At 43.6% G+C, this 27,606-nt stretch overlaps 1 protein-coding gene and 1 long non-coding RNA gene across 2 annotated transcripts in view; both read left to right on the plus strand.

The window, feature by feature from the left end:
- The window catches only part of FMNL2 (formin like 2), a 319,987-nt gene that overhangs the window by 43,286 nt on the left and 249,095 nt on the right, over window positions 1–27,606 (plus strand).
- The window catches only part of LOC116597609, a 92,859-nt gene continuing 76,225 nt past the window's right edge, over window positions 10,973–27,606 (plus strand). The window contains exon 1 of the long non-coding RNA XR_004288688.1: window positions 10,973–11,688. This is a non-coding gene — a long non-coding RNA (uncharacterized LOC116597609). The remainder of the gene's footprint in view (window positions 11,689–27,606) is intronic.

Consider the following 27,606-nt stretch of genomic DNA (forward strand, 5'->3'; position numbering starts at 1 on the left):
TTCATTGTCAGACTTGTGTACAGTAAAATCTCACTTTTGGCTAATACGTATGCATTTGGAATGCCCTTTGACATAATAAATGGGACTATTACCACTTCCGGAAGGCTTACTTTGCACTTAATTTTCATAGCCGCTTTCTGCCAGGTAGGAGTTTTATCTCTGTTTTACAGAGGATGAAACTGAGATTTATTTATTTATTTATTTATTTGACAGAGATCACAAGTAAGCAGAGAGGCAGGCAGAGAGAGAGAGGGAAGCAGGCTCCCTGCTGAGCAGAGAGCCTGATGTGGGGCTCAATCCCAGGACCCTGAGATCATGACCTGAGCCAAAGACAGAGGCTTAACCCACTGAGCCACTCAGGCGCCCCTGAAACTGAGGAGTGAAGTGATTTGCTTAAAGTCTTTTGACAGATGAGTAAGAGTACCCAGTTTGGAACCAAGGATTCCTGAGCTTGTTTTCTCATTGTTCCTTAAGTGGTTAAACTAACACACTCTCTCTCTTCCCTGCGTGCTCTCTCTCTCCCTTAATGATGCTTCGATGCTTTGTTCCCACTCTAGAGTCTCGATTACCGGTTTCTGTGGAGTCCAGTACACGTTGGGGCTTTTGAAGTGTAGGCCTCTGGCATGGGGGCGTAGGCACCAGTTGAGCTGGGCAGGTGAGTGTCAAGCCATGTGATGAGTGGGGGTCAGCCAGTGGGAGGTATGGTTCGATAGAAGGCTGCCATTACTGAGAGGGCGGCAGGGTTCTTTTGACGGGTGACTGGGTTCCCTAGGGCAGAAGCAGAGCTTTCCTTGAGGTTTAATGAGTGGTAGAGCATCTTTAAACATTATGCTGAAAGACAGACTATTTGTCCTTGGCTCAGTGAATGCAGTCTTAACGGGTCATCCCTCAGGTTCTTTTTCAAACCTGGGACAACTGTCTTCTTCTGGATTTTGGAAAGCAGGAACTTCTGGTGCAGGAAGGCATCATACCTTCAGCTAAAGTTGGCCTTCCCTGGTCCATGGCCTGCCCAGCGTTCTAAAATCTTCTCTCAAACTCCCTGCTGCCCCCACCAAAGAAAGAAAAGTAGCGATACCCTAGGTTGCTATTTTTTTTTTTTTTTTTTTTTTTTTTTTTTTTTAATATTTTATTTATTTATTTGACAGAGAGAGATCACAAGTAGGCAGAGAGGCAGGCAGAGAGAGAGGAAGGGAAGCAGGCCCCCTGCTGAGCAGAGAGCCCGATGTGGGACTCGATCCCAGGACCCTGAGATCATGACCTGAGCCGAAGGCAGCGGCTTAACCCACTGAGCCACCCAGGCGCCCGGTTGCTAGTTTCTTTAAGGACACTCCTTGAACTCCTAGTCCTGAAACAGTAATCAGCTCATCTAATAAGTCCAATTTAATATTGATAATAGAAGCATGTTAGAGGGAAAACTCTTTCTTATCAGGCAACTCCAGAGGCTATGCTCTCATTCACAGGACCCCGGCAGTGAGAATTTTAATGGTGAGGCTGTAGGAGACTCCCCTCCGCGCAGAGGGTGGGGTTGCTCCTGACTTCTGCTACTACCTGTTTGTTCAAGGAGTTAAGGATGACCTCAAACAGTGAAGCTTCTGCTTTTGGTGCTAAAGGCACACACGTGTGCAAGAAGCCACGTCTGCATCAGGAATGAAGTGATATGCTCGTGATGTTCTTTGGCAGGTACATTTTCTTCCAGAGGGTTAAAACGAGATAGAATCCCATCCATGGAGGGCAGAAGGAGGGGGCTGGGGGTTGTGTGGGAAATGAGTGCTTACGGCTTTGAAGCTCAGACGGAGGCCTTGTACTTCTCTGTGTTCTCACAAATATGCTTCCAATAAAAACAATTTGAAAGGCACAATCCAAAATTCTTCCATTTAGGAGCACCTTGCTGAGATCTAGGGTCGTTGTTTAAACTGTGCCGTGATGAGAACCATACTCCCTGCATGTGTGATATGTCCTCCGGCCAGATGGTCGTAGAATGTTCACTGTCCTGATGAGTTTGTATGAAGAAGACCCAAGGCGGGGAGATGCGGGGGAACCTTGGCTGGGCAAGGTGGTGTGAGGCAAAATAAAGCTCAGCCTGAGGGGCAAAGTTGCATTCAGCTGATGTGGTATCTGCAAAAGCTTACCTCAGCTGCCTGTCAGGATTCCTTGCTTTTTAATGTTAATAGTGGTTTTAGCCATGAGCTTCGTGGTTTTTTGGCAAAGTTCTTTTCAAAGTGACTTATGAGAACTATCAAGATGGTTGCTCTGAAGGCCTCAATTATGTACTTTCATGCTTGACTCTTTTTCCCCTCCTCCCCCCTCCCCTCCCCTCCCCTCCCTCCCCTCCTTCCCTCCCTCCATTCCTTCCTTCTTAAAATGCCCAATTTGACCATGTGGTTGCCTCAGCAGCTTGGAGGACAGACACACTGTAGTACAAGTAGTGCCTTGATTTCCCTTTGACCCCCGTGGACATGCTGTCTTCTCGCCGAGTCTACCTGGCACGTGCCTGTACTGTACCCGGCAGCCTGTGCCTCAGCATCTCGAAAGTAGAACCAGGAAGGTCCCCCGGCTTCTCTTGGGAGGGAGCATGCTTGCTTGTTAATAGAGCGGAGAAGAAATTAGACGGAAGAGTATCAGGAGAGGTTCCACAACTGGGGACAGTAGAAGGCAGGACAATTTTAGGGGAACAAGGAAAAGATGAGCTTATCTTCCCACTTGCCTACTGTGATGAGATTTCTGGCTGGCATCACCACGGATGGTTCTCTTGGAATTCATTCACCGGTGGTCTCCATGAAACCGGAGAGTAACATCTTGAGTTCTACTCCTACGCTCTGATCCTGGGTGTGGGCTTGGATCCTCGATCTGTGTGTGGGAGTGTGAGATGGATTTCAGTGGCTATAAAGCTCTTCTGAGGACTTTGAATGCTTAGAACCCCCCTCTGCTCACGTCTGTGTTACTTCCTCAGTAAGAGATCTCTGCTGTTTGCTGCTGTGTCTTTGCCTTCTCCTGAGAGGGTTACGCCTTTAGGTGTTGGTAAGTTATGTGATTTAAAAATACTTCTCAACTTGGTAGGGTCAGTGCAGGAGGTAAAGGGTTTGGCCATTCATTCATTAACGTATTCAACACATTTTAGGCTTAATTGGTCACCTTTTAATTATCTCCTTTGCTAATTATCTTATTTTGACTTTTATGCTCTTGATCTTAAATATGCCTGGCTACCTACCCTTCTCTTTAGGAGTTTGATGACCTTCATTGTTCCCAGCAGTCTGTCTGTCTGATTTAATAATACCGCTTTGAGGACTGGGGACTTCTTACACGGAGGTATTTTCTGTTGACCTGGATAAACTCAGAAGCGAGTTCTCATAAATCACTGACTTTTGACATCTCCCCGCACTGCCTTTCCCTGTTCAGTATTCACCATCGTCTAGTTAAGTACGTTAAGTAGTAATATGGAATGAAATGTTTCTGGTTTCAGAGTGGCTGATAGGTGATAGGTGGAGGTAGACGTTGCTTTAGGAGACGGGAGGAGCCCCTGGACAAAGTGAGCTGTTCTTCCCAATTCTTCCTCCTCCTTCACCGTTTGTACAAGAAGCTTGAAAGGCAGTGGGTTAAAAGAAAAGGTTACGAGGGAGGACTGGTTCCCAGATATTTCAAGAAAAAGTATGGCTTATCTTGGGCTTAGGTGTTTGCTGGGAAAGAAGAACGAGCTTTGTAGGTGAGCACGCTATGTAGACAGAGATGTTATAAGGGGAGTCTGGGTTCCATATGAAAGCCCAGGCTTCTGTCTGTCAAGTCTGTGCTGTTCCCACGCTCCCAGTAGAGTTTTCATGGGACTCACCCTATTGCGGCTGAAAATGATTTGTGTTATCTCAGTTGGATGGGTGGCTCGCCTAAGTTTTACCCCAGACAGATACTTTTCTCAATGACAGGTACCCGCCCAGAGGCGGGCTTTGTAGGAGGCCCTGACAAATGTTAAATTGAATTGCTTGGGTAATTGTCGAGTACTGAGATGTAGTTCATTTAATCCTAATGCCTTCTAACTTCAGACACAAATAGGACATTCTCTTATTTATTCTAAAAACATAAGTATAGGGCGTCTGGGTGGCTCAGTTGTTGGGCACCTGCTTTCTGCTCAAATCCAGATCCTGGGGTGCTGGGATCGAGCCCTACATCTGGCTCCTTGCTCCGGGGGAAGCCTACTTCTCCCTCTCCCACTCCCCCTGCTCGTGTCCCCTCTCTCTTTCTCTTTGTCAAATAAATAAATAATCTTTAAAAAAATAAAAACTTAATAAGGGAAAAATGAAGTTATAAAATGAGCCTAATGGAGGAAGATTTGAGATTTCTCAGGGAAAGCCGAGATGTCCTGCTTGTTCTGCTCTCAGTGATTCAGTTCATTTTAATACGTGAGTTTGCACTCCATGCTTGGCTGTTTTTTAAAGCTTTTTAATTGAGTCTGTCAAGCAAAGGTCTGAGTAACAGGGCAGAAGGCACCATGTCAAGTATGTTTCTCTTGAACATAGTGCACAGAAGGCAGTGTTGAGGACTGCATCAGAAAACTCGCTAACCGCTCCACTTTCCCTTGGGATGGGTTGGAACAGTCACCCGGAAACCGCTCTGAGCTGGACCTGTTGAAAACCCAGTTGATTCTCTGATGGCCAAGTTCCCCTGGGTGCTCCTGCTCTTCTGGTCTGTGTGGAGGTCACTATCAGCTAGGAGGCTTGAACATTGCATGTTAGGTGGGCCTGGACTGATTCCAGCATTTGCCAATGCTTTTAAAACTGCTTGCTACTACACAAATATTGATGTTGTAATTAAGAGATTCTTTACTGTTTGATTTTTTTTTTCTTTTAAGATTTATTTGACGTGGAGGGGAGAGTGAGCATGAGTGGGAGAGGCAGAGGGAGAGGGACCCTGAGATCATGACCCAGGTGGAAACCAAGAGTCAGATGCTTAGCCGACTGCACCATCGAGGCATCCCCTTAATGTTTAACCTTAAAAGAAGTGGTTGCAGGGCGCCTGGGTGGCTCAGATGGTTAAGCATTGGTTTTCGGCTCAGGTCATGATCCCAGGGTCCTGGGATTGAATCCTGCATCGGGCTCCTTGCTTCTTGGGGAACTTGTTTCCCCCTCTCCTTCTGCCTCTCTCTCTCTCTGTCTCTTGTGAATAAATAAATACAATCTTTAAAAAAAAAATGTTTCTGTTTACGTTGGTTCTCACACCTGCCTTTTGAGCTCTGGATTTGTGACTAAGATCCTCGTAATCCTAGAGATCCTTGCTTTCCATGATGAGGTTTATAAATACTACTCTCTATAAGCCCAAGAGCTACTTGAGGATTCCAGAACTTCTACCGTCACACTTTGTTGTAGACATGCAGGGATAATGGTCTTTGTGTTTTTAAACTAAGACAGATATCCTTGAACTGCCTTTCAAAGTTATTCCTGGTGTTTACCAACCGAATGTCCTTCCTCGCACTTGGTTTGGATTTCTGTGACTTTGCACATTTTCTTTTTTTTTTAATATATATTTTTTAAAGATTTTATTTATTTATTTGACAGATCACAAGTAGGCAGAGAGGCAGGCAGAGAGAGAGAGAGAGGAGGAAGCAGGCTCCCCGCCGAGCAGAGAGCCCGATGCGGGGCTTGATCCCAGGACCCTGAGACCATGACCTGAGCCGAAAGCAGAGGCTTTAACCCACTGAGCCACCCAGGCGCCCCTGCACATTTTCTTTAAACAATTTTTTTTCCTTTTATTGAGAAGGTTCATTGTTCTGATAATTAGGCTAATATTTTAAGACTCAGGAAGCCTCTGTTTTATCATCTTGTCTTAGATGACAAAGATTCATGAAGATTCCAGTGGCCTGTATTTTGCACTACCTGTTGATGTTTACGTTCAGCCCAGAAAAGCCTCAGTTGAGTTTAGCTCTCACAGAGTGGGAGAGCGCCTGGGTGTTAGGAGCAGCTTAAATGACTCAGGATCCATGATCAAAGAAGTCTTATCTGCACCCTTATTCTGCCTGAATTAGGCTAGCTGTAATAACAGCTGAATAATTCAAGTGCCGGATGTCATCACTGGTTCTTTTTTTTTTTTTCCCCATTGCTGATTTTCTAATGGCATCAGAGGACCTTCTGATTGATCGTTTGTGTACAGGTCTCCAAGACAAAGGAAGTTAGTGTCCTTTTAAAGAGATCCATGAACTGAAGTGCTATTAGAACCAGTGAAGCAGATACTGAAAATTACTGAGATTGTCACATTTGTGGGTATGGCGGGCTGTCCATTTTTCATTTACAGAGCTCGTAACTACGTTGTCAGTGAAAGCAACCGCCTCTCAGTCTTCACTAAAAACAAGGATGGTTAAGACTGTCAAAGTTACGGTGGGCCAGCAATAGGAGGCAATAAATAAATGCTTAACCGACCCATGAGCGAAGTTGAAAGTGTTAATAATGTCCATCGCTTCTTTGGTTCGAGTCTAAATACTTCGAGACCAAGAGGTGGTGTGAATGAAGGAAGCAAAAGGCTCCCAGCTTATGAGGGTGAGAAACTTACTCAGATGCTTACGTCTTCAACTCCATTCTTGGACACCTCTTGGAAATTAGAACTGAATCTTCATTTGTGATGCCAAATTATAATGATTAAGGTCATTGTTCAACTAAGGGATGAAAATAGAGGACTTGTTGGAGATCAAGGCAGATAGGATATTGGCACCTTTCATTATCTGGTTTGAAAGGATTGTTAGTGTCCTTTCTTGGCTAAACTGAGGTGTGAATAAGTATAATAGCAGTGCCAGCCACAGTCTTGGGTTCTATTTTTTTCCAGTTACTGTCTGTTCTTCTAGCTTCAGCCAAGGCATAGGTTCCCAAACTTCTATTCTGATTTACAGCGCTGTGTCTTGGTGAATTGTTGATAGACATGGAAGACTGCATCTAACTTACATTCAGCCACTCGTGCCTTTTGGGTGACTTCACTTTGAGCCCTCAAAGTATGACTTAGAGAATGCCAAATAAACACCTGGAAACTGGTCATGACCTTCTGAGAGATTCGGTTAGGTTGAGTGTTCACAACGATCATAGGTAGAGAGACTTAATCTTTCAGAAAACAATTCCTGAAACAAGTAAATAAAAAATAACCGTGAAGACCGTGAAGGTACTTGAAATGTATAAAGGGAGAAGCTGAGAGGAATGATTCCCTGTGGCAAGTCCACTTGTATCAGGTTGGAGGGGAGCGACTAGGGTGGAGAAAGGGAAGGGTGGGGCGGTGGGAGATGTAAGAAGGCATGGTGGTGGGAGGGAAGCTGAGTGCTAGGGATGGCGTGTAGACTTTTGTGGTTGGCACCACACGTTCTTCTTAGATAAACGATAAACGAAGTTAATTTTTTTTTTAAATAATTTGAGCTTTTATTTATTTATTTATTTATTTATTTGTCAGAGAGAGATCACAAGTAGGCAGAGAGGCAGGCAGAGAGAGAGAGGAGGAAGCAGGCTTCCTACTGAGCAGAGAGCCCGACGCGGGGCTCGATCCCAGGACCCCGAGATCATGACCCGAGCCGAAGGCAGAGGCTTAACCCACTGAGCCACCCAGGCGCCCCACGAAGTTAATTTTTGAGTGAGACCTCTACTTTCCCATTTTTCCCTAGAGGAGATTTTGATACAGTGAGTTGCTGCAAGGACAGTTACCAGATCTCTGAGGCTCACATTATTTATGAGATGATAATTTTGCTGTTTAACCTCCTAAAATTTGCTCCTTTCCACACTACAAGCCTCTGTGTGTTCTTAATGGAATAAATCTGGTTAGAGCCCTTAGTGAAAATCTGACTAGAAATAGTGAATTTAAAAGATACGGAAGAGTAGGAACTAGAAATGGATTCTTTTAGCCCCCACAGAGTCTGGAAAATGAGTTTATTCACATCTTTGACTTTATTAACTCCTGGATTTAATTTGCCGATTACCAACCTTTCTGCTATTTAAAATAACTCATTCTTGGAGCACCTGGATGGCTTAGTTGGTTAAGCATCTGACTTTTGATTTTGGCTCAGGTCGTCATCTCAGAGTTGTGAGATCGAGCCCTTCATTGGGCTCTGCAGTCAGTAGGGAGTCTGCTTGAGATTCTTTCTCTCTTTCCCTCTGCCCCTGTCTGCCCCCAATGTATTAGTTGTACCCAAACATTGTGGAAAATGTTTTCTTTTATAACTTTGCCTTGTTGGGAGAGAGAAGAGTTTGACTTTTCAAATCCCTGTCTTCTCATCTCCCATCATCAGAGTTCTTTTTGAAGTGACTAAACCACTCAGGTTGTGGTGTATTTGGTGATCTAGGGTGAAATTGCTTAAGCTTTTGAGATTTACTGCTTCCCACTAATCGTCAACAGTGGGAAATCAGTTTTCATATTTCGTGTTGGGGGTTAGGAAAATGAGATGGTTATTCCTTTCTCCCCCTCCCCAGATCTGTTCCCTGCCCTCCTCTTGGGTGAGCAGTGGTGCTGATTGTGTCCTCCAGGATTCTGACTGGATGGGCCACTGGGGGACTTGAGAGCTGAGGGTGGGAGGAGAGAGGTAGCAGGTAGCCTGACCCTGGGCCATCGTCCCTGCTTGTCTGCTGCTTTTTTACCATGTCCCTCTGAGGAATCACTCTGCCTCGTGGGCCCTCTTCCCTGGCTTCGGGGGCATGCTTTTCTCCCTTGTGTCTCCACGTTGCTTTTTGCCTGACCAGCCCTTGGTTCCTTCATCCTCCCCACATCTTTGTAAGTAAGTCACTCACATGTGGGACAACATTGATTAAAAGCTGTGTCACCATTTTAATATGAGGAAACATAGTATATTAAATGTATGTGATTATAAGATATATTTTGATTTCCTATATATAAAAATTTGGGGAAAAAACCATAGAGTTGAGGGAAATTCGTCAAGCTGTTAGTGTTTTTTTTTTTTTTTTTTTAAAGATGTGCTTGGACAAGCACGGGGAGGGAGAAGCAGACTCCCCGCTGAGCAGGAAGCTCCTCTGGACTCCATCCCAGGACCCTGAGATCATGACTGGAGCTGAAGGCAGACTCCACCCAGGCCCCCCAAATGGTTTTTCATTATATTAACGATACTGTAATAAATACCTTTGTATCTGAATTTGCCCATATTCCAGGTTAGGTCCAGAGAAGCAAGTTACAGATATTTTTTTGTCAGATGGCTTTGCTAAGGGTGGGACCTTTTGAGAGTGCCACCAAAAAATGTGTTACGTTTTGTTTCATTGCATCCACAACAGCATTGTGTTGACTTCTCCAAAAATCTTTCGTCATTTGACAGATCAAAGAGATTGTTTTAATTTGGCAGGAAGTGAACATTTTCGTCTTTATTATTGTATTTTTTCCCCATTTAAGAAAATCCCCTTCGCCTACTTACTTATTGGGCCTCTTTGTTTCTCTTATGCATAAGCCCTTTGTATAATAGGTCAGAGGTCAGCTAAATTTTTCTGTGAAGGGCCAGATAGTAATGACTTTAGGCTCTGTGAGCCAGGCAGTTTCTGTCCCAACTACTCAGTCCTGCCATTGTAGGCCGAAAGCCGCCTCAGACAATAGGGAAACGAGTGTGGCTGTTTTCTAACATGGCCTCTGAAATGTGAATTTCATAAAGTTTTTACGTGTCTTGAAATAATCTTCTCCTTGATTTTTTTCAGCCATTTAAAAATGTAAAAACCATTCTTAGCCCATAGGCTGTGCAAAAATGGGCAGCAGGCTGGATTTGGCTTGTGGGTCATAATGGAACAACCCCTATAATAGATGAGTCATTTAATTTTTGACTATTTGTCCCACTTCACCTTTTTACTTTATTTATTTATTTACTTTGGGGGAGATGAGGGGAAGGGCAGAAGAAGGAGAGAGAGACAGTCTTAAGCAAGCTTCACCCTTGGGCCCCAAACAGGCAGTGAATGGCTCAATCTTAAGACCCTCAGATCATGACCTGGATCTAAATCAAGAGTTGGACGTTTCACGAAATTCCTGGTGCCCCTAGAGCAGCATTTTAGATTTACAGAAGTTTAACCTTCCTACATAATCAAAAAATATAAATTTTGATTATTTTTGTCATTATTTTGAAAGAATGTCCTTGCTCAAGATTGAGTCCAAAAACACACAACTTGACTTTAGAAACTTATTTTTTAGGGAATTAACTTTTATTCATCTGGAATTTATTTTGGTGTACAGTTGGATTTGCAGGTCTAAATTTATTTTTTCCAAGTAGCAAACCACTGGTGGATCATTTTTGAATATTCCCAGTTAGTATTGGGTTCCCCGCTATGCTCTGGGGGCTTTCGATCTCAGCCTTGATAATGCCGCCACTTTTCACTTCTGTGCAAGAAGTGTGGCACCAGCCTGTGACATCAGTTCCACTTCTTTTTAGCTTGTCTGTTTCCATTTCAGCTTTGTAGGATAGTCAGTTGGAACCTTTGTAGGCAGAATAGATACATGTGGAAGTAGTTCTTTAAAAAAAAAAAAAGCTTATTTTATGTGCACGTATATATATATTTTTAAGATTTTATTTATTTGAGAGACAGAAATCACAAGTAGGCAGAGAGGCAGGCAGAGAGAGAGGAGGAAGCAGGTTCCCTGCTGAGCAGAGAGCCCGATGCAGGGCTCGATCCCAGGACCCTGAGATCATGACCTGAGCTGAAGGCAGAGGCTTAACCCACTGAGCCACCCAGGCACCCCTGTGCACATATATTTTTAATGAAGGATGACAACCTGATCTCATACATTAAGAAAAGAAATAAAGCAGTTCAGTTAATCTTTTATATTACAATCATTATCTGTTTTTTGGCCTTTGGAAAATAATATATTTTAGTTTTTATTTATTATTGTTATTTTTGAAGATTTTACTTGGTTAACAGAGACAGCAAGAAGGGAACATAAGCAGGGGGAGGGGAAGAGGGAGAAGCAGGCTTCCCGACAAGCAGGGAGCCCAACGCAGCACTCGATCCCACGACTCTGGGATCATGACCTGAGCCAAAGGCAGAGGCTTGACAACTGAGCCACCCAAGCACCCCAGATAATGTATTTTAAATCTATCATCCATCCATCCATCTTATCTACCCACTTAACCATCTGTCCATCTAGCTATCAATCACAGGTTACCCTGTAAAGTTTGGCAGGAATTATCTTCTATTTAGTCATATTTATATATGTGCTGAAGTGACTCAAACTGTAATTGGAGGACGAGCAAACACCTGTCATGCTGAAGGTTACAAAACTGAATATGCAGGAATGATTCGCTTACTCCTGAGACTGGCCTATTCCCAGTTCAGTGGACTTTGAAGAGTAGATACAATGCTTTTCTTTTCCGAGAGCAGCAAGTTAGCCCCCCGGAACCAGCATGTCATTAGAGCGTCAGTGATGGATTTGACTTTAACGTATTTTCCCAGAAAGCTGTACTTTCTACAAAATCTGTTAAAATTTCTGATTGTTGGGTTCAGCGAGGAAAAACCCTGCTGCTAAAGCCCTCCTCCGACGAGCCCGTATTTGCGGTTAGAATGTTCTTTCAGACTCAGGAATGTCTGTATGTTCAAGCAGGGTTGCCATGGTGCTGTGGGACATGAGGTGGCAAACCCCACACCAGAGTTAGAGATGCGTAGTGCTCGGGGTACAGATTACGGGAAGTACAACTCGCCAGAAGTCCCAGGCGAGAGGCTGAGCGGAATGTCTTAATCCGAAGAGGAAGAGCTCCACTCCAAGGTGCCTTGGGTTGAAATGGGATTCATTGCTTGATTATGCCCCAGATGGGCTGTTCGCTTTGCTAAGAAACTTGTTCCAATTTTGTGTCTCTGCACTGGTCCTCAAGTACCATCTGGACTGGTCTCTTCAAAGTGAAATTAGATGTGATCTTTAGATTTGAAATTTGAAACCTGTGTCTGTGTTTAAGGTGCACTATAGAGATTAATTACTTAGAGTTTTTGTTCAACGTCCCCACTCTGTGAATTTGGAGAAAAGTAGGAATGAGTCAAAAATCAACAGGTTTGGATGAATGAGAGGGCAACGTGGAGCTCCCTTGAATGCCTGTTTACAAGCCAAATTTATTTTAATAAGCCTTTAACAGAAGACAGCGTGTTCTTTGGATAATTTGCCCAGGCTTTGTCCTCCTTTTTCAATTATGTTTCAACCAGAAACCCCACTGTGAGATAAAAAGGAAAATGAATTTGGGAAGTAAAAGAAAAAAAAAACATTTTTTTTCTTGATGTGAAACAAAACAGTCATGTGGACTCTTTTTTTTTTTTTTTTCAAATGATTCTTATGAGCTGCTGTCTTTGACAGAGTCAGAAAGTTGTTGTTTAAGCATATTTGTCACTGCAGAGAGTAAATGGATTCTGAAGTCTTTAATGTGGTTCTGTAAATGTAAGCCCCAGTGTTTAATCAGGGCATGGCAGAAATGAACCGCAGCTGCCTTTCTCCCTCTCTCTCACTTTGTTCAGTTTCTTAGATCCAGACTAAGCATCAGAACAGCCGTCGCTAAGTCTTTCCACGCTGGAAAACTAGAAGCACTTGGCTGGATAGAGTTCTGATGTTCATGGGAGGGAATTATTTTTCCTTTTTCTGCTTTAGAAGTCATATACTATGTACTTGCTGTTTGGCTGAACTGCCTTGAAAAGTCCAACAGGAATGAGTCTGGCTACTAAATTTAGAGAAAGGAGTCACAACTTCTTGATCTTACACTGTGGGCAGTATGGTCATTGATTGTGTCATTGTACCGGTGCTTGCCAAATCTAGAGTGAGATACAAAGCTGCTGCTTTGCCCTCCTCATTTCTGAGGATAACACGTACCCAAGCATTCTGGAGTAGTGGATCCTCCTGTGGGCAGGTTTCTGTATTTTAGAATTTAGATACTGTCTTATTTCCCCCCGCCCCAATTAAAAGGTGTGTTTTTACTTATGCTTGAACGTTCTTGTGTCATTAACAGTTTCTAAGTCCCTTTCCAAGTATAGTTAAAGCGAGGTTTAAAATAGCTGGGGAGGAAAAAGCAAATAAGCGAGCTGGGGAGGGGTGCCCGGCTGGCTCAGTCAGTAGAGCGTGCGACTCTTGATTTCAGGGTTTTAAGTTCAAGCCCCATGTTGGGTGTCCTTAAAAAAAAAAAAAAACAACTTTGCAAATAAATAAGATAGCTGGGAAATTACTTTTGTGCTCTTCTTTCTTAAATTTATTCTCTGGTGACATTTCTGCCTGTCATTTGGAGCAACCATTTTTCAAAGAGCATTACCTAGATTACAGCATTTTAAGAAACTGGGAGCCCCTCTGCATCCTCTGCCCATCATTATTTCTGAAGCGCTCTAAATGCCTGTGTTGCTTAAGGAATCGGAAGACCATGGAGGTGAAATGCACTTGGCTTGTCATTCAGTATTCCATGAACTTGCAGACTAAATATATTATTCTTTCTGTGGCTCATCCAGAAGACGCCGTCATCTTTTAAAATTGCAATTAGCAGTGCTGTAAAATTGGCCGATGGAAGATGATATATTAAGGCTATGTATGTTTTGGATTTCATGTTGCTTTACTTAAGGATGTTCGAGTTGACCTAATCCTGCTTCACCTGGGATATGCAGAAAGGAAAATTGAGAGTATCGTTTTTAAAATCAGTAAATTACAAATGGAAGAACTTGGTAACTGGGTTTGAAAAAAAATTTTTTTTAAAAAATCCCAAGCACAGATGGTTTACCTGGATCACTTGCAAGGAAACCAGATGGGCAGAATGTAGGGGGAGATTTAAGGAAATAGTCTGGATAATTGGGCTTCTTTGTCTTTCACAGAGTCACTTAGAATAAATTGGGTTTTTGCCTGTCAGAATTACCTGCTGGAATTGTACGTGAACTTTCCAGAGTAAACATCAAAAGGGAGTTGTTTAATTTTCTAGTATGACATAAGAAAATAAATAAACTGAGATGCTGGGGACAGTGGTAGAGCCCTTGCAGGCTGTGACCCTCAGCTTATCGCCTCGCCATGTCTTGCCGCTTATAGTTTCCCTCGCCCTGTTTCTCCTTCACCTGTTTCTGTCAGTCTTTCCACTTATCAGCAGAAGGTCTTCGGAGAAAATACAACATCTGCAAACTTCTGATTCCCTGTCCTTCTTGAGAGCTGGCATTGGTGCAGAGCCTCAGCCCGTTTGTCCTCCAGCCATGAACTTGCCAGGGGGAGCCTGGTATTTATTCACTGTTGTATCCCAGGGCCATGGGAATGGGGAAAATGCTGCATGAGAAAGGCCATGGGCCGAGCTGAAGGAAAGTGGTATTTGTCCTCGGGCTAGTTACCTGACTTTGGGCAAAATACTTTATTTCTCTGATCCTTATGTATAAAATAAAAACAATACATAATTCAAAGAGGTGAGAGAACTTCAAGTGACATGGTGGGGGGAAGTACTTTATATATGGTAGGTGGTGGGTTCTCAAGGGATACTGATTTTTTTCCTGCTAGGTCTTAATAATTGTCATTTCGAATAGCTAGCTTAACATTCAAGTGGTATTTTTTGAGCAATTGAGCTGTAAGACTTTGAGCCTTGAGAGGGATAAAATGTGAATGATAGGTAGCATTTGTGCATACCGGAACTGTTTTAAGCTGTGTGCATGTTTCCTCAAGTTTAATCTTCCCTATATGACTGAGATACGCATCATTATTATCCCCAGTTTCTAGATGAAGAAAGCGTGGAGAATTAATTTACCTGAGGTCACACAGCAAGTTATGGGGGATTTGGCTGAGGCAAAAAGAGATAAACTAATGAATATAATACAAGGCACAATTCCACAGTTATTCTAGAAAGAGTGACTCATCAGTGAAATGAAAAGGTAGCCTACCAAAGGGGAGAGAATATTTGCAAATCATATATCTGACAAGGGCTTAATATCCAAAATATATAAAGAACTCAGTAGCAAAAAGAGAAGCCGTGCAATTATCTATTCAGGTCTTGCGTTGATTTTTTTTTTCCCCAAGGAAGATCTGTAGATGGTCAACTGCTACATGGAAAGGTCTTTGATGTCACTGATCATCAGGAAATGTACCTAAACCACAATAATACCACCAGACATCTGTTAGAGGGGCTATTATCAAAAAGACAGTCAATGGGGTGCCTGAGGGGCTCAGTTAACTGTCTGCCTTCAGCTCAGGTCATAATCCCAGGGTCCTGGGATTGAATCCTGCATCAGGCTACTGCGCAGCGGGGAGCCTGCTTCTCCCTCTCCCTCTGACTGCTGCTCCCCTGCTTGTGTGCACTCTGTCAAATAAAATCTGGGGGAAAAAAAAAAGATCAATGTTGGAGGGATGTGGAGAAAAGGGAACCCTTTTGAAATGTTGGTGGAAATGTAAATTGGTACAGCCACTCTGGAAAACAGTATGGAGGTTCCTCAAAAAATTAAAAATGAAACTACCATATGACCTAGCAATTTTACTTCTGCGTTTTTATCCAGAGAAAGTGAAAACAGTACTGAAAAATATACTTGCACCCCATGTTCTCTGTAGCCAGTTCATTACAACAGCTGGAACATGGAAACAACCTCAGTGTCCAACAGTGGATGAATGGATAAAGAAGATACTGTGTGTGTGTATATATATACACGCACAATGGAATATTACTCAACCATAAAAAGAGGGAAACCATGCCATTTACAACAACATAGACCTTGGGGGGCATGCTAACTGGAATAAGGCAGATAGAGAAAGACAACTACTGTCTGATTTCTCTTATAGGTGGAATTTAAAAAAAACAGAACCAAGCATGTAGTTACAGAGAATGGGCTGGTGGTTGCTAGAGGTGTGGGTGTGGGGAAGTGGGGTAAAAAGACATGCAGGCGATCAAGAGGTACCAACTTCTGGTTGTAAGTAAGTCATGGGGATCTAACATGTAGCATTGGTAACTTTAAAGATTTTATCTATTTATTTGACAGAGAGAGATCACAAGTAGGTAGCAAAACAGGCAGAGAGAGAGGGGGAAGCAGGCTTCCTGCTGAGCAGACAGCCCGATTGGGGGCTCAATCCCAGGACCCTGAGACCCTGACCTAAGCTGAAGGCAGAGGCTTAACTCACTGAGCCACCAAGGCACCCCCACTGGTGACTTTAGTTAATACTGTAGATATTTGGAAGTTGTTAAGAGAGTGGATCTTAAAAGTTCTCATCACAAGAAAAATACTTTGTAACTATGTGTAACGATGGATATAACTAGACTTATTGTGATGATCATTTCACACAATAAAAAAATATTGAATCATTGTGTTACACACGTGAAACTAATAAATGTCTGATCTGTCTTCAAGAAGTGAAGATAACCAGTGATTGAGAAGAGAAGACAAATCTTACTGGTGTGGGTGGGAAAGTTAGGAAGGGCTTTAGGGAGAAGCTGTCCTTTCAGGTAGATACAGAAGGAGTGGGTGTGTATAGAAAGGTCAAGTGGAGCCAGGGAGAGGAGAATGTGATGGTCACAGAGGTAGGAAAGCTTGGGAAGTGCCCAGGAGCAGCAGATGAGCTGGCGTCGTGAAGGGCACTGACACAGGGTGTGTGATAACACATCCCCAAAGCGGCCGCTGGGGCTTAGGGGGCAAGGCTTCCTCGCCTGTGGCAGAGGGGAGGCTGAATATTGACAGAAGTCCTACCAGAAGCCGGTGACTATGCCAAAGAAAGGTTGTAGAGTAAAGAGTGGAGGAGTGCAAAGTGGCAGACCACGTGGGAATGTTTGAAGTAGTTGTTGTAAGGGGAGCCTCGAGAATTCTGAGCCAGCGGTAGTCTCCGCTGAATCTTTTTTTTTTTTTTTTCTTTAGATTCTACTAATTTATATGACAGATAGAGGTCATCAGTAGGCAGAGAGGAGCCAGAGAGAAAGAGAGAGAGAGAGAAGGAAGCAGGCTCCATTCTGAGCAGAGAGCCGGATGTGGGGCTCGATCCCCGGACCCTGGGATCATGATCTGAGCCAAAGACAGAGACTTTAACCCACTGAGCCACTCAGGCGCCCCTCTGCTGGGTCTTTTTAATAGATGCTGGAGGTTCTGGACGTGGGTGGGGACAACTTATGAAATGTTATCTTCGAAGTAGTGATAACTGGTAGGAGACAGGAGCTTCGACATGTAACTTGGAAGAATGGAATCCCAAATACCAGTGTCAAGTTCAGAGCAGAAGAATCTGATCCGTTGTTGAATGTTTCTGGGAGGTGGTGGGGAGGAAGTAGTGACAAAATGGGATTGATGTTCCAGGAAGATGGATCCGGCTTTTGTTTAGGGATGGATGAGATTGTTTTGACTTTCTAGGCAGAACATTTAAGTTGGTGCCTTTAAACCTGGAAGTAGAACTCACTCTTTACAATTAATTGATTTGTTGGACAGTGGAAGAGGAGGAAGGAGTGAAAAAATGATAGTGTTTTAAATAATGTGTTGATTCATTTAATATTTGCATGAATTCTGTGTGCTGGGTCCTGACTATGCAGTGGAGAGCAGGTGTGTGTGTGTGTGTGTGTGTGTGTGTGTGTGTGTGTATTGGCGGGGATGGTGGTGTGACACTTAATGAAGCAGGGTGGGCAACGAGGTGTTGGCTCTGAGGTCCTGATGATGAATTTTGTATCAATAAAATTCAACTCAACAAATCTCAACAAAAAGTTGAGATTGAGGTCGATCACGGCCAGTAATTGATTATAAAATTAGACCACTTGTGCAGATGTTGGACATGGCCATGGTTGGAAAGTGGATCAGGAAGCAAGGCTCATGCAGAGATGCAAGAGGGGAGGGCAGAAGCCGTGACCTTGTGAGCAAGGCTTAAATGTCGGGAGACAGAAGGGAGAAGCTGCAAAGAGGACAGGAGAAATCAGTATAACTTACATTTTTTAAAAAAGATTTTATTTATTACAGCACAAGCAGGGGACGTGACAGGTGTCAAGCAGGGAGCCTGACTTGGGACTCCATCCGGGGACCCTGGGATTCTGACCTGAGCCAAAGGCAGAAGCTTAATAAGCTGAGCCTCCCGGGTGCCCGAACTTCTATCTTTCCCTTCCTTCTTCTCTCCCTCTTTCTTTCTTTCTTTTTAAAGATTTTATTTTTATTTATTCGACAGAGAGAGACACAGTGAGAAAGGGAACAGAAGCTGGGGGAGTGGGAGAGGGAGAAGCAGGCTCTGTGGAGTAGGGAGCCCGATGCGGGGCTTGATCCCAGAACCCTGGGCTAAAGGCAGACACCTAATGACTGAGCCACTCAGGTGCCTCTAGCTTACATCTTTCTACATAGATTTTTTTTTTAAAGGCAGTTTTGAAAGGTTTTTAAAAATTTAATTAATTAATTTATTTTTTAGGGCTTCAGAACTAGGTTTTTTAACCTCAGCAGTGGTGTGGCATTTTGGGCCAGATAACTGGTTCTATGGGGGGCTGTCCCATGCATTGTAGGATGTTGAGCAGCGTCTCTGGCCTGTACCCATTGGGTGCCAGTGGGTAGCCTTGGGTAGCACTCCCTCCTCCCACTTGTGGCAGTCAGAAATGTCTGCAGACACAGGCCAGTGTGCCTCGGGGTCGGGGGCGGGGTGGGGAGTCACCGGTAGTTGAGAACCACTGCAATAGAAGATAAGATTTTGTCATTGTCTTTGATTTTTTTTTGAAAAATCCTCCTTGGTCAGCCAAGGAGGAATTACCAGGCAGACGGTGCCAACACAAAGCTTGAACCTTTATTTGGCTGCAAGGGTTTTGTGACTCAGTTCCCTATAAAGTTAGATGGGAAAGCGTTGGAAGTTGCCCTGGGAAGCGGGTTCCTTACAAGAGGAGGCACGGATTTTGCAAGACTGTTTGCTTTCAGCTCTTCAGCAGGCCTGGACCTGTGCTGTGATCACAGGGACATCCGGGAGGAGGGGAGCGGGGGACTTCAGCTTCGGAAGTTTGGGGAATTTATCACTTTTAAAAGGAGTGTTATTTCACAGACGTCCTTGAAGAATTGTTCAGTGCTTTTAGAAAAAACCATGCATTAGATGTATCCTATCAAAGAAACCTAGATAAGTGTCCCATTAAAGTTCCCTAAAAATTCACCTTGAACACCTCCCTCCACCGAATGAATTGACCTAAGAGGTGAATATACGGTTCCAGTGGTTTCTCTGTAACCAGCATAGTACCTTTTCACCTAGTAGATGAATTAAGTTGAATGGGAATCCTGGCTGTCTGTCATGCTTGAGGAGTTCTTCCCTTTTGTTCTTGAAAGAGGTAAGAGAAATGCCGCAAGGCAAAAAGCGTTAGCTTCAGTCTGCGCAACATTTCAAAGACCAAGTGTGCGGCTGTGTCAGGAGTGTCCACATTTTCACTTGAAGCCTTTATTTTTCAGGTTGCCTGTGGATTGGGTGTGCTTGTTCGGTCAGCAGAAGAGGAGGGAGGTTCGATCAGCAGAAGGATCAGGAGGTTCCTGATTCCTCCCCCTCCTTGGAGTTCTCTAGGTGCTCCCCCCTTGCCTTTGAACCTGATTGATTTCTGACAGGTGCTTGTTGAAGAAGTGGTTCCTGTGATCCGTTTGGTCTCCGAGGCTGTGCATGGGGCTGGAGACCTTGTCAGGAAAGAGAAGCACAGAGAAAAAGAGAGCTGTTTCTAAGTAGTTTCAGTTTTGTGTTCAATCCTCTAGAAGCCCGCAAATGCTGAGTTGGTTCTCGTTTGTAAGTGGTGGTGAAATAAAAGCAAAGAAATATGAGTGTGTGTGTTCTTACGCACAGGGTGGGCCTGAGCAGTGTAGCCAGATTTCCCTTAATTCTTTTTTCTTAAGGATTCTATTTATTTATTTGAGAGAGAGGGAGAAACAGACTCTGTGCTGAGCAAGGGAACCTGCCACAGGTCTCCATCCCAGGACCTGGAGATCATGACCTGAGCCGAAGGCAGATGCTTAATTGACTGAGCCACCAAGGGCACCCCCCTTGGTTCCCATAATTCTAAATGAAGTTTTGGGGGAGCAGGCCTGGGGATCCTTTCTGTCCTTGAAAAGCACAGGAAGTGTCCATTTCACTTCTGGCCACTGAAAAAGATTTGAATTACTCTCTGAGTGTGGTCCAGCTGTTAACAGAAGCAGATGTAGACACCAACAGAGTTCTTGCCTTCAGGACATTTGGTGGCAGTTCCCAGTCCCGATGGTAGCGGTGAGGGAAGATAGGCGGTTGCTGCTGAAGAGAATCTGGCCAGATTCGCCCTATCTGTTCTCTTTTAAACACTGCTCACTCATTCCCTCCTCTTTTTTTTTTCTCTTCTTATTGAAGAACAATTTTAATTTACAGAAAAACTGAGAAGAGAGTTTCCATATATTTTGTGCCCAGCTTCCCCTATTATTAGCATGCTACCTTAGTGTATGGTATGTTGTTCACAATCAGTGAACCAAGACTGATACATTATTATTCACTGAAGTCCATACTTTATTCAGATTTCCTTCATTTTTACCTCATCTCATCCAGGATACCATATTATACATTTAGTCATCATGTCTTTTCAGGCTTCTTTTGGTTGTGACAGTTTCTGGAAATTTCTGTGTTTTTGAGGACCTTGACTGTTTTGAGAAGTGCTGGTCGAATATTTTGTAGAGTGGCCCTCAGTTGAGACTTGTGGAATATTTTTCTCTGATGGCTAGACTAGGGATATGGGTTTGTGCGAAGAAGACCTCAGAGGGAAGGTGTCCTCTCGAGAATCTCATCAGTTCAAGCACTGTTAGCATGAGTTGTCCCTGTGCATGTTGACTTTGCTCAGCTGGCTGAGGTAATGTTTGCCGGGTTTCTCCAGTGTGAATTCCCCCTCTGCCTCACACACACCCTCCCACTGCCTCCTTGCATCCTGCACTCTGAGGAAGGGAGTCACTGTGTGCAACCCACAGCTAAGGACGGGGGAGTTGGGCTCCACTGCCTTGAGGGTGGATATCAGTGTAAATTATTTGGAATTCTTCTGTGTGGAAGATTTGTCTCTTCCCATCTCTTTATTGAGTAATTTCTTTAAATCAATATGGACTCATGGATACTTGTTTTATTCTTTTGGTTATAGTCCAACACTATCCTATTTGTTGTCCAGATTGCTTCCGTTTTGGCCCCTGAAAGCTCTGCAGTTGGCTCCTGTGGCCTTTTAACATATTCTCTTCATTGTTCTATTTATTTGCCTTATGGAACCTCTTCCTTACTTTGTGGCAGTGCTGGTTCTCCTCTGACTTTTTGTCTTAGTAATGCCTTCTGCCCAGCGTGGAGTAGTGACAGTGACGGCTGATGTCTTGGTCTCATCTCAGCTGAACTGTTCCCCTCACCTTGTGATTCTGTTTCCTCTAAAACAAATATTCCACAAGTCTTTAGTTAACAGAATTGTAAAACTCAGATAAGCTAAAACAAATTCAGTTAAACTTTACAGCAAAGGGAAACCATCAACAAATTTAAAGGCAACCTACTGAATGGGAGATGCTCATAAATGTTATATATGATGGCGGTTAATATCCAAACAATACAAAGAACTCCTACAACTCAATACCTAAAGCCCCAAATCAATTAAAAAATGGGCAGAGGACTTGAATAGACATTTTTTTCCCCCGAAGAAGATATACAGATGACCACATGGACACATGAAAAGGTGCCCAACATCACTCATTAGGGAAATCAAATCAAAACCACAATGAGGTAGCACCTCACACCTGTCAGAATGGCTAGTATGAAGAAGACAAGAAATAACAAACGTCATCGAGGAGGTGGAGAAGAGGGATCCCTTATGCACTGTTGGTGGGAAAGTAAATTGATAGAGCCACATGGAAAACAGTATGGAAGTTTCTCAAAAAAAATTAAAGATAGAAATACCATATACCCAGTAATTCCACTTCTGGGTATTGACCCAAGGAAAACAAAAACACTGATTTGAGAAGATACATGTACCCTCCCTACATTTATTGCAGCATTACTTAAAAGAGCCGAGATATGGGAGCAAGTGTCCACCAATGACCAGGTAAAATAGTGATCTATATTTATATGGTGGAAAATGTCTCAGCCATAATAAATGAGATCTTGCCCCTCGTGACATGGATTGGCTTGCAGGATATTACACTAAGTGAAATAAGTCAGACAGAAAAAGGCAGATCCCATATGATTTTGCCTACATGTGGACTCTACAGAACAAAATAAACTAACAAACTCCTATAAACACAGAGAGCAGACTGGTGGTTGTCAGGGGGAGGGGAGTGGAGGATAGGCAAAATAGGTGAAGGGGTTTAAGTACAAACTTGCAGTTTTTAAGTGAGTCATGAGGATGAAAAGTACAGCGTGGGGAATACGGTCAATAATATTGTAATGATTTGGGCGGCCAATGGTAACTGTACTTTGTGGCAAGCATTTCGTCATCTATAGAATTGTTGAGTCACTATGTGGTACACGTAGAACTTACTATATGTCTACTGTACTTCAGTTACAAAATGTAAAAGGGACTTGGGACTTAGGCATGTTATCAGTCTGTCTCTGTTTTTTGACATCCAGGTCTATCTTCAGACTTCCATCTCTGGACCTTCCCGCAGCTTCTCTGCGTGTTTGTTGAATGAGCCCCAGAGCTCTTTCAGTGACTGTGACTCCTATACTGCATTTCGTCTGTTGTTTGGCCAATATAATGTTATCTGTCAGTAAGCTTGTCCTTTCCTGCACAAGCATTTTGGGGTTTTAAAATTAATTTCCTTGTGTCTCCTCATCACATGTGGTATAGTGGACATCCACAGAGAAGCAAATAATGGAGAAAGTGGGCACAAGACCGAGTTCCAATACAAAAAACAAGGAGGGAATATACATAAGCTTTCCGGATAGTGCCATTTCTTCTTTCTTCCTCTTACCTCAACCCTTGAAATGACCCCCTTTCCTTGTAATCCAGTCCTTGTGTCCTAAGATTGTGGTGATGGGTTAATGAATGAGAGAATGTGTGCTGGGAACTATACAGACCTCTGATGGAGGGGAGGGTTCAGAAGCATTATCTTGTGGATGATAACCCTGTGAGGAATCCTAGACTCTAAATGCTGAGCTTGGTTGCTGGTGTCATTAAACACAGCAGAGGTGGACTGGGAAACCTTACTTTGTGAGATCCAGTGGGGATTTGCGCTGCGGTCAACTACTGTCCTAGAGGCCGCCCAGGAATAGATTGGTATTTTTTATATCTTTGTAAATAAAACTCCATCTCATATGGGATCTGCCTTTTTCTGTCTGACTTATTTCACTTAGTGTAATATCCTGCAAGCCAATTGGTTTTTTTTGAGAAGAGGAAAAGTTGGTAGTCAGATGTGACCTTTTGTAACCTATGTTCCAAAACAAAGTGAGGTAGAGGGCATCCATGTTGAAGTTTCTCTAAGAGGTGAGTTTGGGGAGGTCATGATGAACAGGGCCCTCGGTGTGACAGGGCCCAGAGTGCTGACTGCTGGCAGCTGTTGCTGATCTTCCTCCCACGTTCTTTGAACCTCTCAGGGGTCCTCACTGGTCTTGGTTCATTTTTCCTGCCTCTGAAGGGCATGGCGGGTGGAGGGTGCATTTCTGTGCTGGCACTGTGAGGAGAGAATGTCTGCTTGGGGATAGGTGAGGAGGAAACTGTTGGTGGTCTGGCTGGTATTGGGATGCTGCTTTGTCAAACACAGCATCTGGTTGCACGTAAGGACTCTGAGGTTCTAGAAGTAAGTTCTTAAACCTTCCCCCCTCCCCCCCAAATAAGGCTGGGCCTTACTATTAAATAGAAGCTTGGCTTAAGAAGTGCTTGGGAAGGAAATATCTTTCTGACATTCAAGGAATCCACCTTTCTGGTTTTTTCCGGAGCAGGGTGTTCTTCTGTCCTCTCTCTAGGAAGCCAGTCTGGTTCCCGCCCCCTCACTGACCAACTACCTAGAATGTTAACACAATGACTCATGTTCCCAATATCCTGTCCTTGTTCTAGAGAAACAGGACTGTTTGCCTTTGGAAAACACAAAGCTTACCTCTGTGGAAAAACCCTAAAGCAAGCATTACTTTGGCACAGTTTTCCTTAAATGATGTCTTGCATTTTTTTTCTTGTGATTTCTTGTAAAAACACTGAAGTGTTGGGTTTTTCTGTGTATACTGTGTGTGCCAGGTGATGGAGAATTCGAGAGCTCTGGAGATGGGAAGGACTGACCATCTGCTCCAACTCCCTTTCCATGGTTCTAGAAACAGAGGCCGGGATGACGTAAAGTGATTTGAGATTAGAAACCTGGTCAGTGATAATCAGGACTAACTACTACGTGAGTCTCCTGCTTCCTGGTTCTGGGCCTTGCCTTTGTGGTCTGTGGTGGGATTTTGAACATCTCATTTGCTTAATTAGAAGTTCTATCCATGTAGCATGATCCTGATGTCAGTGGGTGTTTGCAACTGGGTAGAGCCTAGTAAAACGGTTAAGAATACATGATATCATACATTACATTGTTCCTCAGAAGCTGAGGATGGAGAGAGGTGACAATTTTCCTGAGGCTTAGGACATTCTGTCACACTTTAGCTTCTGGACAGGTTTTGGGCATGTAGAGAACGTAGGACTTGACTCAGAAGGGGGCTGGGTTTGACTATGTCTTTTGTTTCAGGCTCTGAAACCGTGATTTCATGTTTCTCTGAAGGTATGTTGTACATCTTTTCCACAACGAAACAGAACATCTGCAGTGTGGGTCAATTCTGATGCCTTAATTCCAGTATTCTAGAACATGCATTTCATGTTATTTACAGGAGTGTTGTTTTTTTCTCATCAAAGAGGGGACTACCTCAGTTGCTAAAGTTACCTGCTGTGCTGGTGAGCATTCTGAGGGGAGGCGTAGTCAGTAGGTTAGAGCTGGTGGTACTGCAGAGAGAAGAACAGTGGGAGAAGAGGGAAGCAATGAGTGTGTGGGAGTCACAGACCCATCATGTAGTCTCACCTTTCTGGTGTCGTCAGGGTTTTGCTTAAATATATGGCTGATGCCATAAAGACAACAGTTTCAGTTCCTTCCAGAGTCCACACCATCTCCTTTTAGATTCTGATTTTCATCATGGTGGTAGAAGATTTGTCTGAATGGTGTGAGTGAATGAATCACTGCTTTTGCCATTATTATCTCTGTTTTACAGATGAGAAATTTGAGTCCTAGAAAACGTAGGTAGTTTACCTCAACTCCTAGAGCTGGCGTACGTGGGATCTCAAACCCAGGTCTTTCTGCGTGAGGGTTTATGCTTTTAGCCCTAGTACCTTCCAGATGCCACCTGCTGCCTGCCCCATTTTAAGTGGACATTGTGTCCTTTACCTAAATTTCTGACTGATTAGAAGAAGTTCATCTTTTTTTGTTCTGCACTCAACTCTCTCTTGCCTGACACAGAACCATACCAAAAACATTTTTATTAATGATTTAAAGGTAGTGGATGTGATGAACTGAACGGGGGAAAAAAAGCCCAACTTGCTGCCGAGTCACTCAGACTTACACTGGCTCTGTCACTTTGTAACCTTGGGCCACAGAGTAACTTCTCCAAGTATCCGTTTATTTCTTCGCCTGAGAAAGTAAGGAAACTGTTATTTGCTGCACTGGGCTGTTGTGACATTGGAAACAGAGGACTTTAAACTTGTGGCCTAGTGCTTAGCCAGTGATAGGTAATTAGTGAGTGGTTGCCATTATGGTTATGTTGATGTTAAACTGAGAAAAACCCGAAAGCTTTTCTTTGACTTTATTGGCTTCTTTATTTTCCGCCTTCTAAGGACAGAGCTTGTCATTTCCACTAACTGCCTGCTGCCTGCAGGGAGTTCTCAGTAATAGGATGAACATGTCATCGATGGAGTATGAAGGTTGAGTGTTATCAGATACCGGTTCCTTTGGTGCCTCTTTCCCCGCAGTCGTTGGGGAAAAACTGCAGCCGGAGGCACTCTGGAGGACGGGCCCCAGCTTGACACAGAGGGCTGCTGGCAGGGCCCCCGCTTCAGGGAGCTGGATGGGAATTTCATGTGACCATTCTCTGTTCTTCAAGCCTCCTCGCTCTGTTCACATGTCCCTGCTCACTGGAAAGGTCCTCAGCCCTTTACTTCTGCTGAATGGTGGCCCCACAGCCAGAAGGAGCCTGTGCGTTAAATGCAGAAGAACCCGATTCTGCCCTTGCTTCTTAGCATTTTGGTATTTGAAGTTTCATCGGCCACACTGAGTGTGTTGGGGGTCGGCTCTTTTGTCAGTTTCATCCAAGAAACAAACTGCTTTCTCTTCCCTTTCCTTCAGCTTCCTGGGAGAAATGGATTTTCTAGGCAGAGAGAATTGATTGCAGAGGTAGGAAGTCGAACAGTGACCTGTGTAGTGCCTGGACCAACACAGGTACTCGCTCGCTGCAAGAGACTTGAGGTCACTGTAGTCTTGGTAGCTCTATAAACATGTTCAGCCTTTTGGGGGACTGAGGGATCTGTTTAGGTTCAGTAACTTGGGTTGGAAAACTGTACCATCTTCAAATGACACCTGAGGATGGGAGGCTGCCAGGGAATGAGGGTTGGCCAAGTGGCTTCGTGTAGCTCCCAATTTAGAATAAGGTCCATATTTGAAAATTAACAAAGAGCCTTGAATTAGCCACTGCTTGTAGAATAATCAATACATATTGAACAGTCGTGATTGGTCAGAATACATAGCAATGAAGTCCTTCTATGATTACAGAACTCAAAAAAAAAAAAAAAAAAGAAAAACCACTTTAAACAGTGAATCTGCCTTGTCTTCACAATAGCCTAATGTTCTCTTCCATGTCTTTGTTGTGCTCTTTATTTTTTCGGTTGAGTGAGTAAGCCAAACTGGTTCATAAAATGTCTGTGAATTTCAAGTCTCTGGGGAGTGAGAGTAGAAATGACAGTATCTGGAGCTTCGTGTTTGCCGTTAAATTGCTGGTTTAGCATTCTTCTCCTGTTTGTTTTTCCTAAGCTGTAGACTCTATCAATCAGAAATCAGATGAAATTCAATAGTTGTGAGTTTGGTGTTTTCCTTGAAGTAGTTGGTTCCGACCACCAGACCTGGTGAAATGCTCGCTGAGCATTGATTTCTAAAGCCAATCCTTAGTAGTGGGGACTGAAAACACAATTGGAAATTCACCAGTTCAGAGAGAAGGTTGCAGCTGGCTTCATAAAGTTTTTCTCAGGCTTTTATTTATTTATTTTTTTTAGATTTTACTTATTTGAGAGAGAATGACAGAGAGCACGAGAGGGGAGAGAATCAGAGAGAGAAGCAGACTCCCTGCTGAGAAGGGAGCCTGACTCAGGACTCGATCCCGGAACTCCAGGATCGTGACCTGAGCTGAAGGCAGTTGCTTAACCAACTGAGCCACTCAGGCATCCCTTTCTTAGGCTTTTACAGTGATGAGTCCAGAGCCATTGATGGAACACTAGGAGACACATCCTGTTCTTTCTTGCCTCTCCATTTATATGACAAGATACTCAGGTGCTCCAAGGAAATCAAAATATGATTATTCCGAATGACGGTTTTTCTGCCCAAATCTGATTGTCATATGCAAGGCTTAAAAAATTCACTCTCTGGAAGATTAGGACAATGGCAGCTGGCAAAACCAATGTTGTATAAAGGTGATATAATACCACTCACTCATTAGTTCTTTTATATGGAAGTGGTTTGTTTTTTGCTTTTTTTTGTTTTTGTTTTTGTTTTTTTGAGTGAGGAGGTAGAGAAGGTAACATTGTGGCACTTGCCCTGAACTAAATTATGGTGC

This window comes from Mustela erminea, chromosome 8, assembly GCF_009829155.1.
Source record: "Mustela erminea isolate mMusErm1 chromosome 8, mMusErm1.Pri, whole genome shotgun sequence".
Taxonomy (NCBI): domain Eukaryota; kingdom Metazoa; phylum Chordata; class Mammalia; order Carnivora; family Mustelidae; genus Mustela; species Mustela erminea.